The sequence below is a fragment of the Bombina bombina genome, chromosome 3 (assembly GCF_027579735.1).
Source record: "Bombina bombina isolate aBomBom1 chromosome 3, aBomBom1.pri, whole genome shotgun sequence".
Lineage (NCBI taxonomy): Eukaryota > Metazoa > Chordata > Amphibia > Anura > Bombinatoridae > Bombina > Bombina bombina.
The window spans coordinates 1,260,777,780-1,260,800,939 of record NC_069501.1 but is presented as its reverse complement, the minus strand read 5'-3'; the positions used below and the strand labels follow the sequence as shown (position 1 = coordinate 1,260,800,939).

Genomic DNA, 23,160 nt, shown 5'->3' with positions numbered 1-23,160 from the left:
TCTGGCAGGCAGGCAACTGCAATTAGATTACACTAGCAGACTGATGTTTCACAGTCAAAAAAGTTTTTTTTTTTTAAATTTACACTACTGTTACACCAGATATGAGTGGTGGCACTGGGCAAGTGGCTTGGCAGGCAGGCAAATGCAATTAGATTACACAGGAAAAAAAATGATGTTTAGCCCTAAAAAGGGCTTTTTGGGGTGCTGTGCTTACAGCAGAGATCAGATGAGTCCTTCAGGACTGTAGTGGACACTGAATACACTAGCCTAGCTATCAATTTCCCTATTAAATCACCAGCAGCTACACTTTCCCTCCTTTCACTAACAATGCAGCTTCCGAATGAATCTTAAATGGCTGCTGTTCAGGAGTTGGGAGGGTCTGGGAGGGAGGATCTGCTGCTGATTGGCTGGAATGTGTCTGCAGACTGTGAGATACAGGGTCAAAGTTTACTCAATGATGATGAATAGGGGGCGGATCGAACATCGCATATGTTCGCCCGCAGCGGCGAATGTGAACATGGTATGTTCGTCGGGAACTATTCGCCAGCGAACTATTCGCGACATTACTAGTGTCTATATGATGTGTGACTAAGTGTGTACTGCCAGGCTTCCCTGTGAACACTCTGTAGTAAGGTCTAAGCACCTCAGACAGCTGATGCCTCTGATCCCAGTTAAGTGGGCACTAACCTGGGTGGCTTCTAGGGTGTTGGTTTTTCTGGTTGGGGTCAGTAAATCAACTAGGGGGTCTGTCTCATGCTCTTCTCCATGCAAACTGCACACAGTTAGCACAGTGGTTTCTCTATAATAGGCTTTTATCATATTTACATGATATATTTTTGTCTTTTACCCTCCTCATCCAGAGACACCACATAGTTCACATCATTCATTCTCTTTAGGATAGTAAATGGATACTCTCAGGCATCCTGTAATTTGTTCTGTCTCATGGGTATTAAGACAAACACTCTCTGTCCCACATCATAAACCCTTTCTGTCCCTGAAACTTATTACATAGTACAATACATAGGTAACTGGGGGTGGCGAGGGAAATGAAGTGGGTTGGAATTCTTATATTCAAGGACTGAATCACTTTGTAAAATACTTATAGTCCCAGAATTCCAGAACCTAATGCAATAATATACATAGAAATGTACAAATATGTGTGCAAGAGAGATTTGCAACACACAAAGAGAAAGATTGCAGGTTGCTGGATTGTGTAATAACTGTACCCACTGTAGATAAAGGTCAGACACATAAAGAATAAGTGAGTATCAAAATCATCCGATCATTCACATTTATACTAAATAACTTTATTAGTGAAAAAATATTGAAAGTCCGGCTGTCTTTTACCCTCCTCATCCAGAGACACCACATAGTTCACATCATTCATTCTCTTTAGGATAGTAAATGGATACTCTCAGGCATCCTGTAATTTGTTCTGTCTCATGGGTATTAAGACAAACACTCTCTGTCCCACATCATAAACCCTTTCTGTCCCTGAAACTTATTACATAGTACAATACATAGGTCTCTTGAGTGCCCAATTTTCTTTCCCACTCCTTCCTGATCAGATCAAGGGGGCTATGCACTCTGTGCCCATATAGGAGTTCAAAGAGAGAGAAAACAGTGGATTCCTGGGGCACCTCCCTATAAGCAAATAGGAGGTGCAGCAGGTATCACTCCCAGTCCTTCCCCTGTGACTCCACACTGGTTTTTAGCATCTGCTTCAGGGTCCTATTAAACCTTTCACACAAGCCATTGGTCTGGGGGTGGTATGGGCTAGACACTAGGTGTTCCACCTGTAGCTTTTTACAGAGACTCTGCATCAGGCTAGACATAAATTTGGTGCCCTGATCAGTTAGCATTTCCTTAGGGAAACCTACCCTTTAAAAGATACCTTATAGAGCATCAGCCCTGATAGATGACAGGGCCACAGCCTCTGGGTAGTAAGTTGCATAATCTACTACAGTCAGTATGAATCTTTTCCCTTAACTACTTGGGATAACTAGGGGCCCTACTATATCCACAGCCACCCTCTGAAAGGGCATAGTCACTATGGGAAGGGGAATTAAAGGGGAAAGACCCACCTCTCCAGGTTTCCCCACTTTCTGACATGCAGGACAGGAGTGACAAAAATTAGCAACATCAGAACCCATCCGAGGTCAATAAAAGTGATGGGACAACCAGGCTTTGGTATTCTGTACCCCTAGATGTCCTGCCATAGGAATTTCATGGTCCACACCCAACAGTTGCATGTTAAACTATAAAGGTACCACTAATTGTCTCTCAGCCAGCCAGGGATCCAGTCCCTCCACTGGAATGGACTCTTGGTACAAACTCCCTTTATCCCAGTATACTCTCTCTTTGTCAGAGTCAGCAGGCAGCTGCCTAGCTTGGTCCCTGATCTTCTCTAATGTGGGATCTGTGCCCTGGGCCTTCTAAAAATTCTGACTCTGACCAATTATGAATTGCTGTGCTGTGTGAGGCCCCCCAACCTCCCTATCACCCCTTGCTCCCTAATCTGGGCAGACTGCTGTCGGGTCACCACTGATACTGAGGGACCCTTCAACTCTGGAACTACTTCCACACATTCCAGGTACTGAGGGATTATTGGTTCCAGCACCAACAAACTATCATTCTCGTTTGGCTCTCTCTCCTGGTCAGTGCATCCTTCCACATTTTCACAGTGCTCTGCAGACATGTCTGGTTCAGGTATAGGCTACGTCACACACACACCCTTCCTCCCCTCCCCTTTAGCACATATTTGGGCATAGTTACACATGGTCCTTGTACATTAGGACCCATATCTGGTTTACCTATGTCACTGGTATTATGGTCAGGCATATACTGTGATAAAAACCTACCCAAATCAGTATCAAGCAATACATTTGTAGGAATATTATCTGACACTCCAACATCTCTTAACCCTCTTCCTGCTCCCCAATCTAGATACACTCGTGTCATAGGCACTGCAGGCTGTACTCCCCAATACCTTTTACTGCTAGAGTCTTTCCAGCGATAATGTCTTTAGAGCTCACTAGCTCTGGACACACAATAGTCACTTCTGCACCCATGTCCCAAAGCCCCAATGTTACCTTATCTCCAACAGTCACAGGTTGTAAGTTCTCATTGTTACTTTCCTCTGGCCGGGTCACAAACAAAACAGAAGATGGTAATCCTGAGGATTGGCCTCCCCCTGCTGGTGCTGAAGGTTTCTTCCTTTTTGTGCAGTTAGTGCTGATGTGACCAATTTTGTGACAAGCAAAACACTTGTGGGTATCTCCCTGCCCAGTTGCAGCACTCGCCCCTACTTTCCCAGAAGGAACAGACACACTAGACAAAGTCACAACAGGCTTTGTGAAGGGGGGTCATGCAGCAGCTCCTTTCCAGGTTGATGCCCCCTTAAAAAAGGATTTTCTCCCATTCACTGGTGACCTAATGGCTGTGTAAAAATCTGCCAGCTCACATGCCTCCAATGCTGTCAAGGACCCATCCCTGTACCTCTTCTTGGCACAGCTGTACAAATTGCTCTTTAACCTTTAAATCTTCCAGCTCCTCCATAGTAGCAATATTTAGCCCTCTGATCCACTGTTTAAAGGCTGTCATCAGGTTTCCAACAACTGCAGTATAGCTCTCTGATTTACCCCTCTGCAGAGTACGGCATTTCTTTCTGTATACCTCAGGAGTGAGATTATACCTCCTCTGCAGTGCAGCTTTAATTGCATCATTGTCCTGATCAATCTCTTGGTCAAGTTCAGAAAAAGCTTCCATTCAGGACCTTTCAGACCAGGGCTAAGGTACGTGGCCCACTGCTCCCTTTTTCAAAGCTGCACAGGAATACATCCAAGTCTCCATCTTTCTCCAGGGTAGGGAAATGCTCTGTCCATGGTCTGATTAAAGAGGAGTCTCTAGGTTCACTAACAACAGGTGAGATAGTTTCTCTCTCCAACTGAGCAAGCTATAACTGATACTCTCTCAGTCTGTTGTTCAGCAGCCTGTCTCTCTGTGACCAGAGCCTCTATCTCTCAGCCTGTCTCTCTGCGACCAGAGCCTCCCTCTCAGCTGCTTCCCTAGCAGCTTGCATTTCTTGGAATTTGAAGATCAGCTCCATGCGCAAACTTGGATCTGCTGAGCCCATATGCCTTAAAACAGTTTGCAAATAACAGTCCAATGAATCTCCAGATATTGATGAATCACTGCCCACAGCTGCATACATCTCTCCTGAGGCTTCAGCTTGTGCAGCCTGGCTGCTATTATATTCCAAAAGAGCTTGTATTAATATCTCCTTAGTCTTTCCATGGGAGGGAATCCTTCTCTCCTGGCATAACAATGCCAGCATACTCCATAGTAAAAAATAAAATAGAAAAGAAAAAGGGAAGGGGACTGTTTGCAATGGGTAACTATGTAATATACTGAGTTTTAGCCTTTGGAAATTGTGAGTCACAATTTTTTTTTTTATTACTGGGATTTTCACACTAGCAAATCCACAAAGCACTAAAATCTAATTAAAAAATGTATCCCACCGCTGCCCCAATTTGTGATGACCAAAGTTAACCAACCCTGCGCCAGTCACTTGTTTGGAACAGAAAGGGTTGTCAGACCCTTTCTACTGTCACTAATCTGTCATAGTCTAGCCATTCCAGGCAAGACTGTGACTTTGTTCAGTGAGTGCAAGGGTTAACAACACTCTCTAGTCTATACTAGACTTAGATAAAATGCCCAAAACTCCCCTTTACTGCCACTCATACTAAATAAGCTGCCACAACTTATGATTTATTGACGGGGAAACCCTAAGGAAGAACCCAAACTTTCACATTAACTCACAGAATACAATTTAGCAAAAAATAATCTAAAATCACAGTACTACTACTACCAGTCTATTTCAGTAACGTGGATTAAATATTAGACAAAGGCAGAAACTTAATATTTGAATATTTATTATGCCAAAAAAATTATGCAGAGTGCATTATTAATAAAAAAAATGTCAACAAGTAGAATTAAACACAAGAAAACAGTTTTAAAATAAAAAGGAGAAATAACAGAAACCCTTATACTTTACTAGTCTTGGTATCTGTGTCAGGGAGGTTAGCAGGGAAAGATGGTCCCTCACTCTGTTGTTATACAGCCTCCAATGTAAGAATGAACACTTGAAAGTGTCCAAACACACATCTTTTACGACAGTCAATAAAGTTCTGAGTCTTTGCCTGAAAATATAGAACACCTTATAATTTCTGCTAGATACATCTCTTTCATATACACAGAAAGGCAATCTCTTAGTAATGTTGTGAGAATTAGTTTGGTACCAAATATGACATGGTTGTCATATTTCCCTCATCTAGTGTCATAACATGTATAAAAGCATATCTTAAATTGTACCAGTGTCCCCTTAATGACCTTATCTGCTCTGGGGAGAGGGCACTGCTTATTGTCTCTTGAGCTGACACTTTTATTGCCTTTCTGCATCAATGAATATACAATAACAGTTGGTCAACGGGAACTCTGAAACTACTTATAAGGGGAGTCTGGTTTTATCAAAGGAAACACAAACAGCACTTATCTACTGAACACAAAAACAAACAAATGCTTTTAGCACACAGGGTAAAGATAATTAACCCCTTAGCATCCAAATCATGAGGTATCCATGACATTTATATACTGGTATACCCAAAGAACAAAGTTGAGCTAGCAAATTAGAGAGTTTATTCCCATATAGGGGCAGTCTAGGTATGAAAAGTTTTTAACCAATGAAAGATTCCCTATGTTCTTAAATAGGTACTGTGAACTGGAAAAACTAGACTATGACTACGGCTTTGGCTCTACTCTGCTCTTTATGTGATGTACTCTTCATGCTTTTAATAATTTTTTAAATACTTTTTTACTATGAATGGATTGTATACTGCTCTTATTTACTGTTCTCCATAAGCCAGAGATCAGGTTAGCGTTTCTCTGAATAGCCGGCAAATACCCCATTGGCCAGAACGTTGCCATGTGAGTTCCCAGGTCACCGGCAGACGGGATTGGCTGAGTGCTGATCATGTCGCTGGAACCATAAACTACAGATAAAGGGACAGAAGGGTTCTTGGATAGCCCATGGAGGCTGCCGGCTAAGAGGTAACTGAACTCCGATTCCACCGCATGTTTCCACACAGCACAAGGGGGAAGCTCTGAGGCACACTGGTGAGCACACACTATTTATATGTCGCTGGTCAATAAGGGGAAAGCTATTATTCTGCAATAGTGGCATTTTGTATGCTTGGATTGTTTGCCCTAATTTGGCCATAATTGAGATATCCTATTGGACTTCCATTTGTATTTGTTTATCTTTGATCTGCCTGGGATTTATCTATGGATTGGCTACACTGGTGTGTTTTGGGCTAGAGGTGATTTAGGAGCCGGTGAGGCATGTTTGGTTAGGACTGGGATGGGTTATTTGGGCTTTTGGAGTCAGGTGGTAAGGAAGTGTGGAAGAGAAGTACGGAAGAGAGGAAGTGGAGTTTATTGACAGAGACAGTCCTGGGTCCAAGTAGTTACTCACAGCTCTATTAAGAGTTTACCTTCACAATGCACTTAACACATGTACGTAGCCTCTGACACTGTCCCCTGCATAACTGTGACATAGCCCACCAAGTGATCTCCTCTCTGAAAGGTTCACCCGTGACCAAGTTTTGAATAGACTTCAGTTCTAGATATAAAGACAGAGATCCTATTCCACATTGAGCTTAGTACACGCTTTGGGACTTACTACTTTTGAACGTGTAGCCTAGCCAGCCCAGGTCTTTTTTATGAGTGTTGCATTTTAAGTGTTTAGCTATTATTTATTGATTTGAGTGACTTTTTGTGCCCCAAAATGGATAAGTGGTTGAAAACTGGAGCTCTTAAGAGAGCTGCAGTTAGCATTGAAATTCAATCTGCTGATTCGGCAGCTGCGAGTACTTCTAAGCAGTCTGATGATTTAGAAGCGCAATGGGACCAGGGTACACCGACTGACAGGCCTGTTCTTGCAAGAGATAAACAGCTAGATTATGAGTCTTGCATTATGAGTGGCTTGATACTAACTTGCAAGTTATTGTCACCGCTCACCTTTAATAATGCTGCTATTAAAGGTTTGCAAAAACCTGGCATTAGCAGGCAATATGGCAGCGTTGAGCTCCATACCGCACACAAATACCAGTGCTGCTTTGAGCTGGTTTTATGTGCCCGTGCACAATTTCCCCATAGACATTAATGGGGAGAGCCTGCTAAAAAAAAGCCTAACACCAGCAATAAAGGAGCGTAAAGCTCCGTAACGCTGCCTCATTAATTCCTAGGGAAAAGAAAATGTATGTTTAAACCCTAATCTGCCACCCCAACATCGCCGACACCTACATTATATTTATTATTCCCTAATCTGCCGCCCCCGACATCGCCGCCACCTGCCTACACTTATTAACCCCTAATCTGCCGCTCTTAACATTGCCGCCACTTACATTACAATCATTAACCCCTAATCTGCTGCCCCCAATGTCGCCACTGCCACTGTACTAAAGTTATTAACCCCTAAACCTCTGGTCTCCCACATCAATAACACTAAATAAATATATTAACCCCTAGACCTAACCCTAAGTCTAACCCTAACCCTAACACCCCTAAATTTAATATAATTAAAATAAATCTAATTACTATTAGTACCTAACTAATTCCTATTTAAAACTTAATACTTACCTGTAAAATAAACCCTAAGATAGCTACAATGTAACTAATAGTTACATTGTAGCTATCTAACGCCTAGATTACAAATTTTGCGTTAGGGTCAAAAAGCAGCATTGGCTGGTCATAACGCTGCTTTTTTTACGGAGGCTGGTATTACGAGTTTCCTTAACGCAACAAAAATATCCATCTACGCTCAAATCGTTAACATCAATCCAGACCAGTAGTTAACATATACCGCAAACAAAAACATCCACAAATCACAAAAAAAAAATTACACAAACTACACTTACACTCATGCAAACACTGCACTATATTTATTTTTAAGATTTTATATTTTCAGGACAAAATAGAACGGATCAAAGTTTTCAAAATCTCGGGTGTTTGAAAAAAAAAAGCCACACAAATTCATTCTCCATTGACTTACATAGACAGACGGGAACAGACACTCATATAGCTACATCTAACTACAAATGTTATTACATACATACACTAATCGATACATACAAACAATATACACAACATTACATACACAATTCAGATTTTTAGTAGGAATTAACACTATTTAGCTACTTTTTCACACAAGAACATAACGTCACTCACTTTACGCTCAAAACAAGTGTTGGATTTTTTTTCTACACACAGTTTTCTCCTCCATTGACTTCTATGGGGAAGACGTGTTCATGCAAGCGACAGGCAGATTTACCTAACGAACGGAAAAAGCGTAGACAAGAAAACTCATAATACCAGCGTTAAAATTGTGAAACTAACTCATTCTTTCTTGCGTTAGTCCCGCTATGACAAATAGATCAAGAAATGACTATTTCCCTATGGAGTTATGGCTTTTACTTGTGTGAAATTCACTACAACATCAAATTGTTATAGAAATTTACATTATTTAAAATACAAATCACCATTAACAATATCAAATATTTTTGATAAATTACATCAGATTTAAACGGACTGAAAAAGAATTTTAACATTTAATTATTCACAAACAGTAGACAATTGGAAACACGTCTCATTTACCTCTATTATAGCATTTAATTTATTCAACTCATATGCTTGCATGAACATAAGCTTAACACATGATCAATAATGGATGCACATACATTACTTTTATCATTCACTCATACATGTGTATTGATATTATGGACAAATAAACACATTAGATTCTCTCTATGAATTATGAAACAAAAAATATGGATTTACTGTCCCTTTAACATCACAATTCACTCAGAATATACCATTAGGAATTACGTACAATAAGAACATCATTAGAACAGATTACAGCTGTCACTTTTTGGGAAAGAACAACAATGCTATACTGCTTTATATAAGTCAGCATATGTGGGAGAGAATCACCATACCTAAGTATATATGTACATAACACGCATCACGCAACCACAAAGCACACATTTATATTTTTAATCAGCACACAATAACAATGTAGTAAAATACAACAGCACAATGAGGATTTGATAACTAGACAGGCAAGATGATAATATGATGACGTCATTAGAAGCTTCAACCATACAGATTACAGCTTTAGGACTGTACCGCCCCTTTCAGAAGTTTAGCACTCAAAACTACAATACTACAGATACGTAAACGAGAGTTTGGAACATCATTATTATTGAGATTTTAATGGGACGCGTACAATATTGACATCTCGAAAATCACTTATATATACAATACTAGAGATGTCAGCCGGAAGATCTTCATTATTATTGCGACTTTAATGGGACGCGTACAATATTGACATGTCATCTCGCAAATCACTTATATATACAATATTAGAGATGTCAGCTGTTACTTTATCATTTAGAAACAATATTGCAGCAACATTGATCGATCAGATTCTATGCCTTGTCTATGCACATTATACACAAGTATGCACACATTATACACAAATATGCACTTTCATTCATGTTAGCCTGGACGTGTGCTTTTTACTATAAGATCGCGTTTATTAAGTATTTATTACGCAAATGAACAAACATTACGAAGATGCACTGTATATGTTACATTTTACACTTTCACATTACGATTCATTGGGGAAAACAAAATTTCAGCAAACACCTAAAAAAAAACACCCACTTTGTAAGCATTCACGCTGCTCACATACAAACAAGTGTATACAATCAGCAATCATTACGAACTCACTACCATTGGACATTTTGCACTATAAATCCCCCAAACAACATGGCCAAAGCGTCCCTTGTGATCGACATTGTATCAATGTCCTTGTGTGTTTGCTCTGCTGTTTGGCTTTGTGCTGCTTAGCTTGGCAAATATGGATAATGCTCAGTTAGATGCTGCTGGTGCAGCTGCACAAGTAGCGTTGAATAGAATCAGGCGGGCTCGGCAGTTCCAAGAGAGACAAAAGGGCTCATTTGGCTGGAGGACCTCGTGTTCACAGGGTGAGGCCCACCATGGACAGTATGAGTGACTTTGAGGTTTATGACAAGTATAGGCTCAATCGTGAACAGCTCATTGGCATTTACGATGTTCTTAGACCTCATATGGAGCCACATAGACAAATGCGAACGGCAATCCTTGGTATAACCAAGATGCTTAGTTGCATACACGTCCTGGCCTCCGGGAGTTTTCAATCTGGAGAGGGGTACATGCATGAGCTGGCTTAGGGTACCTTCTCTTTGTTTTTTGACATGGTACGAGTCAGTAAGCTTTACATAGGATTCCCTCAAAATGATGATGTTTGGAGACATCTGAAGAGGGAATTCTTTGCTATATCTTGAATGCCCAATGTCTTGAGAGCAATAGATTGCACCCACATTGCGCTGCATGCTCCAGAACATGACCAGCCCTTCCAAAATTGCAAAAACTTCCATAGTCTCAATGTGCATTTTTTTTGTGACGCACGTATGCGGATTATGCAGGTGTGTGCGAATTTCGTTGGGGCTTGTCATGATGCCCTCATCCTCAGACAGTCATCCCTGTGGCGGCAGTTTGAGGGCAGACAGTTTCCCCCTGGGTGGCTCGTTGTTGAGTACTTGTGCACAACATGGTTAATTAGTTAAACAATTGTCACTGTAGTCTTAAAAACCAGTTGTGTTTGTGTAATGTGCAGCTCTAGTTTGCAATTGAACCATTTCTTTCTCTTTTATCAAATGTCTGGTTTATGTGAAATATGCATATGTAGCATGTCCTAGCTTAAATGGGCAGATAGAGAATGCAATTTAACCATTTAATTCTCTTTCCTCAAATGTCTAGTTTTACCTCTAATCAGATATGTAGCATGACTTAGCTTAAATGGGCAGATAGAGAATGCAATTTAACCATTTCATTGTCTTTCCTCAAATGTCTAGTTTTAGCTCCAAACAGATATGTAGCATGTCTTAGCTTAAATGGGCATTTATAGAATGCACTTTAACCATGTCATTGTCTCTTTCCGCAAATGTCTAGTTTTACCTCTAAACTGATATGTAGCATGTCTTAGCTTAAATGGTCAGATAGAGAATGCGATTTAACCATGTCATTGTCTCTTTCCGCACATGTCTAGTTTTAGCTCCAAACAGATATGTAGCATGTCTTAGCTTAAATGGCCAGCTCTAGGATGCAATTTAACCATTTTGTTTTAATTTTACCAAATGTCTGGTTTATGCGAAATACGCATATGTAGCATGTCTTAGCTTAAATGGGCAGATAGAGAATGCAATTTAACCATGTCATTGTCTCTTTCCTCAAATGTCTAGTTTTACCTCTAAACAGATATGTAGCATGTCTTAGCCTAAATGGTCGGATAGAGAATGCAATTTAACCATGTCATTGTCTCTTTCCGCAAATGTCTAGTTTTACCTCTAAACAGATATGTAGCATGTCTTAGCTTAAATGGCCAGCTCTAGGATGCAATTTAACAATTTTGTTTAATTTTAGCAAATGTCTGGTTTATGCGAAATATGCATAGGTAGCATGTCTTAGCTTAAATGGACAGATAGAGAATGCAATTTAACCATGTCATTGTCTCTTTCCGCAAATGTCTAGTTTTACCTCTAAACAGATATGTAGCATGTCTTAGCTTAAATGGTCAGATAGAGAAGGCGATTTAACCATGTCATTGTCTCTTTCCGCAAATGTCTAGGTTTAGCTCCAAACAGATATGTAGCATGTCTTAGCTTAAATGGCCAGCTCTAGGATGAAATTTAACCATTTAATTCTCTTTTAGCAAATGTCTGGTTTATGCGAAATACGCATAGGTAGCATGTCTTAGCTTAAATGGACAGATAGAGAATGCCATTTAAACATATTCTTTTTTAAGGAAAATGTTTATTTTATGGGATTTTGGTATACACAAATAAATTGTATTGTAATATAATAATTTTTTAATTTTTTTTAATATTTGTCATTTTGTTATGTTCATTATTTATAGGTGATTCTGGTTACATGAGCTAGCCTTGACACATTACGCCTATACGTAACCCCACCGACGAGGCCCAGGAGCGCTATAATAGGGCACACAAGCGGACTAGGGCTGTAGTGGAGAGGATGTTTGGGCTCCTCAAAATGAGACTAAGATGTCTGGACAGGTCTGGAGGAGCCCTCCAATACAGCCCTAGTAAGGTGGCGAAGATCGTTATAGCCTGCAGCATCCTGCATAACATTGCACAGCGGGCTGGGATGCTGCAGGCCGTTCAGGTGCCCCAACACCTCCTCCAAGATGAGGAGGACGACCCTGTTCTAGAGGGGCCATTCCGGGACGAGGGGCTCAATGTCAGAGCAAACATCATCAACCGCCACTACAGACGGTAAGTAATAGAAGTTAGATAGGAGTATTGTGAATATGTGTGAATTCTAGGGAAATGAGAAGTAGAGAATTGTGCAAACATGTTAGGATTGTTCATCAAATTATTATAAAAATTTGTTTGGATAATTATAGGTGATGCTCCTGGCATTGGGTCCTGTAATGACTTTGCCACCTGGTTTTTATAGACAACATCAGCTGGTAAGTACAAATAATGTATGGACTGTGGCTGGCAGGAATTTTGCACAATCACCCATCATATGGCATACATTTAAAACAGTAGTATTTAGTTTACACATTACTAGAATTTTGGATACTCAGAAAGGGATCCTGTAGCAAGACTATATGCTTCAAAGTCATATTCAAAGTCACACATCAGAGGTAAGGTCTGCACAATGTATGACTCATCTTCACACTTGATAGAACATAACACAGGATGCTACACAGGCTTAGAAAGCTAGTGATATAAATTGTTTCAGAAATGGGGGGGAGGGGTGCAGAACTAATTCACACACTTGTATTAATTATTTGATTTTCACTTCACTTTAGATGACTTCATCTAAAGACTGAAAGTGAAGAATTCAAGACTTAAAGTGAAGAATTCAAGACTGAAAGTGAAGTATCCCAGACTGAAAGTGAAGTATCCCAGACTGAAAGTGAAGAATCCAAGATTGGAAGTGATGAATACCAATGTGATCATGTCTGGCAGTGTCTTTCTAATGTGTTGACCTTGAAAACCATACAATGACATGTTCACATGGTAAGTGGCAGCAATTTTATGGACTAAGGCTTTGGATGCATCCTATTGGAGACACTTAGATTATTTTTCTTTTAGATGCTATTTCACAATCCTCTATTTTGAAAATGATGAATAAGACAAATAATGAAGATAAACTGTTATTTTGAAGATTATTGCCTTTCAAAGACCATACATCCAGGTTAGTTTGCACAATGCATGCTAGTTAAGAATCACAGGAGGAAGAAAGTTAAAAGAATTAGGAATAGATACATGTCCTATATTAGAATATGTTTATTTTAGATACATTACCCTTACTTTGTGCTAGAGAGGACTCTCATTCTGACCAATCAGACAAAGTGATACATTTTATAGTTGATATAGAGGTATATTATTTGAAGGGACATGAAATATTACATTCAATTATGTTCAGCATACAATAAAAACAGATTTTTATAATGTGATATGCATTATTTTGTCTAATTTAAAATGCTAATGTTTAATTCTAAGATTGATTAGACAATATAATGGTATTTCAAATTAAGGATAGATATAAATTTCATGTATGAACCTTTTTTTATATATCAAGACCAAAAAAATACATGTTAGAGCATAGACACAAGATGATTTAACAATTATTCGATTTAATGAATATTTTAAGACATGTATTCATGAAATAACTAATGTTTATAATATTTTTATTTCTTTTTCAGAGTTTCATCTGTGATGAATTACCCTTTTTTATCAAAAAAAATATTTATTTTCTTGTCAATATTTTTTTTTTCATACTATATCTTCTATTTTTTTTAATTAAAATACATATTCTTAGAGACATATCTCTATCACAGTAAGATAAGAAGAAATATATCCATCTGATCTGACAAGAAAACAAAATATTACTCCCATGACTGTTAGTCATCTATTTCACAAGCACATGCCTGATATAAAATATAATAATTTTGGTTAATTTATTGAATGAAAAATATCAACACAGCTTATTCAGATGATGCTAAAGTCAAGTATCTTACAAATTTAAGTCTGAGTTAAATACATCTATGCTTTTATTGTGTGATTTATAGATGTTAAAATCATAAAAAATTTTATGTCAAGGATATGTAGTCTAAAATATACAGAACAACTTTGTTCATTTCACTTTTAAGAAAGGAAAGTGTTTAACTTACATTAAAGTGACAGTGTAGTTGAATGTTAGATTTACATAATAATATATTCCTTAGGTATCCAAAAACATTATTACACTAAATATAGGTTATTAATCTTTAATTATTTTTTAGGTAATTTTTGAAATTTTTTAGGTATTTTTGAAATTTTCTGTAAATGAAAAGTAAGTTAATTTCATATTTAGAGAAAGCTAGTTATTTTATGCCATATTGATTACTTTTCAGTTCTAGTGGAGACATTTGAAGGGTCATTTAACTATAGATGGATCAAAATATAATTTCTAGCAATTATTCTCCTTACCTCTTGCATAGATATCACATATCTATATGCATTTTCATTCCCCTTTAGTTTCTTTAGACAATGTTAACTCCACATATTCCTAATGGTTTGGTCCTTAAAGGGACATTCCAAAAAAAATTAATTTAGTGAATCATAGACAATACACATTTTATTTAAACAACATTTAAATGTACTAATATTATCTAATTATATTCAGTCTTTAGATATCCTTTGTTAAAGAAATAGCAATACACATGGGTTAGACAATGACATAAGGCATATATGTGCAACCAACAATCAGCAGAAAAAGAGCCTATCTAGATAGGGTTTTTCAGTCAAGAATATCAAGCGAAAAAAGCTAATGAGAGAATCAAAATAAATATGACGTTGTCTTAACATTGTATTATCCATCTAAATCAGTAAAGAACATATAGCTTAATGTCCCTTTAAGGTAAAGCTGTATAAATACAGCCATTAGAAGATATTTCCTTCACAGTGGGGCAAACAATACAGAAGGTAATACAAATATGCTTGATTCTCATGTTATACTAAGTTTGAGAAAGGGAGGTGTATAGGTTTATGATCAGCAAAGCATTACTGGGAAATATCTAATTAATTGTGGGTGGCCAACAATGCAAATTTACAATGTTTAGACAGATGTATTTAGATCAAGTTCAAGATTGCATATTAGCTCATGAAAGGGACGGTAATTAAAAGCGTTTCTTTCTGGAATCATAAATAAAATATAATTTTAAACATTAACATTTAATTCTATCATCGATTTAAAATCATTATTTTGTTATTATTTCCTTTACAACCATATCTAGATATGCTCAGTAGCTGAAGATTGGTGGATACACAGAGATGCCTTGTGTGATTGGCTCAACTATGTGCATTTCAATTTCTTATGTTAAGGATATCTAAAGAATAATCTAAATTGATAGTTACATTTTAAAGTATAAAAATGTATTCTCTCTCCGGATCATTTGAAGAAAATATTTTGTTGTAATGTCCCTTTAAAATAAAGATGTCATTGACCAATAACATATGTGAGCAGTTCAGACAAATACGAGCTCAAGGTTTATTTAATATTAATAAACAAACATGTATTTTAACATTTATAAACATATTATACAAGTTCCAGATATTATAACTAGAGATGTCGCGAATAGTTAGCCGGCGAATAGTTACCGGCGAACATAGCTTGTTCGCATTCGCTGCGCGGGTGAACATATGCAATGTTCGGTCCGCCCCCTATTCGTCATCATTGAGTAAACTTTGACCCTGTACCTCACAGTCAGCAGACACATTCCAGCCAATCAGCAGCAGACCCTCCTGGACAGCATCCATTTTAGATTAATTCGGAAGCTGCATTCTTAGTGAGAGGAGGGGCAGTGTAGCTGCTGCTGATTTAATAGGGAAATCGATAGCTAGGCTAGTGTATTCAGTGTCCACTACAGTCCTGAAGGACTCATCTGATCTCTGCTGTAAGGACAGCACCCCAAAAAGCCCTTTTTAGGGCTAGAACATCAGTCTGCTTTTTTTTTTCTTCCTGTGTAATATAATTGCAGTTGCCTGCCTGCCAGTGTGTGTGTCAGGCTCACAGCGTATACTGTGCCCACTTGCCCAGTGCCACCACACATATTTGGTGTAACAGTAGTGTACATTTAAAAAAAAAAAAACACTTTTTTTACTGTGAAATAATAGCAGTCAGTTTCCTTCACACGTGTGCATTTCAGGGCCTGCCAGGGCACAGTGTCACACCAGTGCAACTCATATCTGGTGTAACAGTAGTGTACATTAACCCCTTAATGACCACAGCACTTTTCCATTTTCTGTCCGTTTGGGACCAAGGCTATTTTTACATTTTTGTGGTGTTTGTGTTTAGCTGTAATTTTCCTCTTACTCATTTACTGTACCCACACATATTATATACCGTTTTTCTCACCATTAAATGGGCTTTCTAAAGATATCATTATTTTCATCATATCTTATAATTTACTATAAAAAAAATTATAAAATATGAGGAAAAAATGGAAAAAAACACACTTTTTTAACTTTGAACCCCAAAATCTGTTACACATCTACAACCACCAAAAAAAAAAAGTTTCTAAATTTTGTCCTGAGTTCAGAAATACCCAATGTTTACATGTTCTATGCTTTTTTTGCAAGTTATAGGGCCATAAATACAAGCAGCACTTTGCTATTTCCAAACCACTTTTTTAAAAAATTAGCGCTTGTTACATTGGAACACTAATATCTTTCAAGAATCCCGGAATATCCATTGACATGTATATATATTTTTTTAGAAGACATCCCAAAGTATTGATCTAGGCCAATTTTGGTATATTTCATGCCACCATTTCACCGCCAAATGCAATCAAATACAAAAAATCGTTCACTTTTTCACAAATTTTTTAACAAACTTTCGGTTTCTCACTGAAATTATTTACAAACAGCTTGTGCAATTATGGCATAAATTGTTATAAATTCTTCTCTGGGATCCCCTTTGTTCAGAAATAGCAGACATATATGGCTTTGGCATTGCTTTTTGGTAATTAGAAGGCCGCTAAATGCCACTGTGCACCACACGTGTATTATGCCCAGCAGTGAAGGGGTTAATTAGGGAGCATGTAGGGAGCTTTTTGGGGTAATTTTAGCTTTAGTGTAGGGTAATAGACAACCCCAATTATTGATCTAGGCCTATTTTGGTATATTTCATGCCACCATTTTACCACCAAATGCGATCAAATAAAAAAAAAACGTTACATTTTTAACAATTGTAGCTTTCTCACCGAAATCATTTACAAACAGCTTGTGCAATTATGGCACAAATGGTTGTAAATGCTTCTCTGGGATCCCCTTTGTTCAGAAATAGCAGACATATATGACTTTGGCATTGCTTTCTGGTAATTAGAAGGCCGCTAAATGCTGCTGCGCATCACACATGTATTATGTTAACAGTGAAGGGGTTAATTAGATAGCTTGCAGGGTTAATTTTAGCTTTAGTGTAGAGATCAGCCTCCCATATGACACATCAGACCCCCTGATCCCTCCCAAACAGCTCCCTTCCCTCCCCCACCCAACAATTGTCCCCGCCATCTTAAGTACTGGCAGAAAGTCTTAAAATAAAATGTTTTATTATTTTTTTATTTTTTAGCATATTTACATATGCTGTGGTGTAGCATCCCCCCTTAGCCCCCAACCTCCCTGATCCCCCCAAAACAGCTCTCTAACCCTCCCCATCTGCCTTATTAGGGGCCATCTTGGGTACTGGCAGCTGTCTGCCAGTACCCAGTTTGCAAAAAAAGGGCTTTTTTTGTTAGTTTTTTTTTTTTTTTTGTAGTGTAGCTCCCCCCCCCCCCCCCACAGACAAACCCCCACCACCTTACTGATCTTTTTTTTTTTTTACTTACTATCCCTTTTTTCAAAAATTTTTATTACAGATTTTTCTGTAGTGTAGCGGTTCCCACCCGCTCCTTCCCCGTGCACGTGCCTGCCAGCGCCCTCCAATGCACGTGCGCCCGTCCATCCCCGCCCACGATCCCGCCTCCCTCCACATGACCAGGGCCATCGATTGCCGCCACCCGCCTCCCTAGTCTGCTCCCACCCACAAACGAGGAAAGCCACCGATCTCCGGTGCAGAGAGGGCCACAGAGTGGCTCTCTCTGCATCGGATGGCTACCAAAGGTTATTGCAGGATGCCTCCATATCGTGGCATCACTGCAATAACCGGAAAGCAGCTGGAAGCGAGCAGGATCGCTTCCAGCTGCTTTCCACACCGAGAACGTGCAGGGTACGTCCTCAGGCGTTAACTGCCTTTTTTTGAAGACGTACCCTGCACGTCCTCTGTCGTTAAGGGGTTAAAAAAACCTAGAAATTTGACTGTGAAATAATAGCAGTCAGTTTCCTTCATGCGTGTGCGTTTCAGGGCCTGCCAGGGCACAGAGTCAAACCAGTGCAACTCCTTTCCGGTGTAACAGTAGTGAACATTAAAAAAAAAAAAAACCTAGAAATTTGACTGTGAAATAATAGCATTCAGTTTCCTTCACATGTGTGCGTTTCAGGGCCTGCCAGGGCACAGTGTCACACCAGTGCAACTCATATCTGGTGTAGCAGTAGTGTACATTTAAAAAAAAAAATACAATTTTGACTGTAATAGATTGAATAGCAGTTAGTTGTCTGCAAGTGTGTGTGTCAGGCCTACAGCGTCTACTCTGCCAACATCTGCCAGTGTACAGTGCCACTCATATCTGTTGTCACAGTAGCTTGCACGCATAGTACCACTAATAAAAAAAAAATGACAGGCAGAGGCAGGCCACCCCGCAGGGGCCGTCGTGGTTGTGGTGCTGTGATTCCCTTAGGCCCTAGAATTATGTCCAGTGTTCAGAGGCCACGTACCCTGAACTCGAAAAGTTCTGAGGACATAGTTGACTGGCTATCACAAGACACCCAACCTTCTACAGCTTCCACTTGGAACCTTGATGCACCATCCTCCTCCAGCTTAGCTTCGGGCACCTCTCAAGTTACCACTCACCAGCCTGCCGCCAACACCAACACTAGCGCCACAGTCGCTTCACTTGATCTGTTAGAGGAGTTATTTACACATCAGTTGGAAGAAATGAGTGATGTGCAACCATTATTGCCAGAGGATGTAGATAACAGGGATATGTCTCACTCAGGCAGCATTACACACATGGACGTACGGTGTGATGATGATTATGTTGTACCCGCTGCTGCTTCCTTTGCTGAGTTGTCAGATACAAGTGAGGCGGTTGATGATGACGATGCGTCCATGGAAGTCACGTGGGTGCCCGCTAGAAGAGAAGAAGAACAGGGGGAAAGTTCAGATGGGGAGACAGAGAGGAGGAGGAGACGAGTTGGAAGCAGGGGGAGGTCGTCGCAAGGAGCTAGTGGCACAGTCAGACAGCATGCATCGGCACCCGGGGTCAGCCAGACAGCACGCCAGTCAAGGCATGCTGTTGCCACCACCAGAATGCCCTCATTGCAGAGCTCAGCAGTGTGGCATTTTTTGTGTGTGTTTGCCTCTGACAACAGCGATGCCATTTGCAACCTGTGCCAAAAGAAACTGAGTCGTGGGAAGTCCAACACCCACCTAGGTACAATTGCTTTGCAAAGGCACATGATCGCACATCACAAACGCCTATGGGATCAACACATGAGTACAAGCAGCACACAAACGCATAGCCGCCATCCTCCTCCTGGTCAAGCATCTTCAGCCACGTCAACCACTGCTGTCCTCCTTGCCCCCTCTCAACCATCCGCCACTCCGTCTCTTGCCTTGAGCAGTTCCTGCTCATCTGCCCACAGTCAGGTGTCTGTCAAGGACATGTTTGAGCATAAGAAGCCAACGTCACAAAGTCACCCCCTTGCCTGGCATCTGACAGCTGGCTTGTCTGAACTCTTAGCCCCCCAGCTTTTACCATACAAGCTGGTGGAGTCTGAGGCGTTCAAAAAATTTGTAGCTATTGGGACACCGCAGTGGAAGGTACCCAGCTGAAATTTCTTTGCACAAAAGGCAATCTCCAACCTGTACTCGATTGTACAAAAGGAAGTAATGGCATGTCTGACACACAGTGTTGGGGCGAGGGTCCATCTGACCACTGATACCTGGTCTGCAAAGCATGGTCAGGGAAGGTATTTCACCTACACTGCGCATTGGGTAAACCTGCTGATGGCTGCCAAGCATGGAATGCGTGGCTCTGCAGAGGAGTTGGTGACACCACCACAACTTGCAGGCAGGCCTGCTGCCACCTCCTCTACTCCTCCTACTCCATCCTCTTCCATAACCTCCTCGGCTGAGTCCTCTACTGCTGCTGTGTCTTGCTCCACATCAACGGCACCCCCCAGCTCCCCAGATACTATTCCACATCCAAATGGACTGTTTGCGGTTGTTTGCGGTGCGTTAAATGGGGAGTTTGATCTGTCACTGTGAAGCAGGCGTAACTCTTACACTACCTGATCGATATAACATCATACTTGATGTTTTAAAGCACGTTATTCTAAACAATTTAGGAATGTTAGGTGATTTATGCCCTTTATGGATTAAAACCAGACTCTGCATCAACTATGTAATTTTCCATGGGAGTTTTGCCATGGATCCCCCTCCGGCATGCCACAGTCCAGGTGTTAGTCCCCCTTGAAACAACTTTTCCATCACTATTGTGGCCAGAAAGAGTCCCTGTGGGTTTTAAAATTCGCCTGCCTATTGAAGTCTATGGAGGTTCACCCGGTTCACCAGTTCACGAACATTTGCGGAAGTTAGTGTTCGCCGTTCACGAACACAAAATTTTATGTTCGCGACATCACTAATTATAACCAGAAATTACGCATTTCAGAAATCTCGCGTGGGAAACGTATCTTGCAACATGAGATTTGCATCTTTAAAAATTAGATTCTAATGTCATGCAATAGCACACACTCGATGTGCATTATAAATGAAATAGAGCAATGACAATACTTCACAATAAGTCACAAAATGTATTTAATAAACAATAAATACATACAGTGTTAAATTTGTATTAATAAAACTAATTTGTATTAAAGAACCTGAACGATATTAAACATCGAAATCTGAAAAACATTTATTGTGACACGATTATATTTTTGTAAAAAATTGTTAAATTAATATTTAATGGATCACGGATATTACATCTGCGTCACACATATCCGCATAACAGTCCCATGAGTTACAAATAAGTCTACATGAAAAATGTAGTAACAGCACCCCCAGGAGGTATGTGTATGGAAGTTACTAAGATATGAAACATAAAGGAACAACCAATCAGAGTTCATCACACAAACATAACTTGAGTCATTATGGTCTCACAGACATGATAACAAAATTTCAATATTTTATCCAATCAGATGTACAGATACCATGTCCCTTGGTGCATCTCATATTTACTTCACCATATAAAAGTCCATTACACATTGCCATCTTTGTCAGTTCTCTAATGCCTTCTAGGTGTAATATATATATATATATATATATATATATATATATATATATATATATATATATATATATAAATATATATATATATATATATAGTATATATTTTAGTTCAGACTAGCAGGCATGACGCCTCCCAGGTTCACCAAGGCGGAGAGTGCAGCACTGGTCAATGCCGTCCAGGACTTCTATCCGCAGCTGTTTGGGAACAAGAAGAGGTCAACAAAGCAGAGCATTAAGAAGGCCCTCTGGGCGTCTATCACCAATGATGTTAATTTGTTGTGTGACGTCCAGAGGAGCCAGGATCAAATCATGCAGAGGTTCGGGGATATGAGGTTGCGTCTGCACAAAAAAGTCGACCTCATAAGGGAGTGGGTAAAAGCCCGTAAGAGGGATGGTCGGAAATTTACACCCCCACAAAGACTATACCTACTCACTTATGAGGTGACTTTATGCGACCTCCTCAATCTCCGGGTCCCCCGCAGATTTAGATCCTCTAGCTCCTCGGCCTCTTCTTCTTCCCTCCCAGCTGCTTGATCTGAAAGTCCTGACCCAGAGGCCAGTGCAGCTGCTTCTCTGTCCGGTGGCCTGGGAGAGGAGGACAGAGAATCTGAACCAGGTAAATATCCAACTTCATATAATATATTAATATTTGAGTAGACTTTTAAGAAATTTGTATATAGTCAGATATTCAACCTATATAGATCTCACAACATACGCTACATATGATGTTTAGATATTTGAATTTAGATTCATCGCACATGAAATAGGAGTGATGTTTCTTGCGCTCTCCAGAATATGCGTCACAGAGCGAAAAGGGAATTGCGCATCTGTGAAATCCATATCATCTGCCATTTCATACATTGACTATCGAATCATAACCCAGTTATAAATATTATTTGTTATTGTTCAATATTAACAAATATACAATTTGAATCTCATAATACACCCAATTGTAAATATATTTAAAGTCTTTAGAAATGATACTCATCACACTACTATATCCAAATCAATTGAATCACGGATGCACAATTCCACTTTGAATCATTGCGCAATGATCATGAAAGATAGAATTGCGCACACACGTGAATATGTGTTTGCTGTAATAGTGGCATCGCTTTAGACATGTTGGTCAAATCACGGATGCGCAATTCCGCTTTGAATCATAGCGCAATGATCATGAAAGATAGAATTGCACACACAGGTGAACATGTGTTTGCTGTACCAGTGGCATCGCTTTAGACATGTTGGTCAAATCAAGGATGCGCAATTCCACTTTGAATCATTGCGCAATGATCATGAAAGATAGAATTGCGCACACACGTGAATATGTGTTTGCTGTAATAGTGGCATCGCTTTAGACATGTTGGTCAAATCACGGATGCGCAATTCCGCTTTGAATCATAGCGCAATGATCATGAAAGATAGAATTGCACACACAGGTGAACATGTGTTTGCTGTACCAGTGGCATCGCTTTAGACATGTTGGTCAAATCAAGGATGCGCAATTCCACTTTGAATCATTGCGCAATGATCATGAAA

The 23,160-nt window shown here is 39.6% G+C and overlaps 1 protein-coding gene across 1 annotated transcript in view; it reads left to right on the top strand.

Moving 5' to 3' along the window:
- The window catches only part of LOC128652712 (vomeronasal type-2 receptor 26-like), a 376,906-nt gene that overhangs the window by 41,125 nt on the left and 312,621 nt on the right, over nucleotides 1–23,160 (top strand). The gene's annotated exons all lie outside the window — the stretch shown is intronic.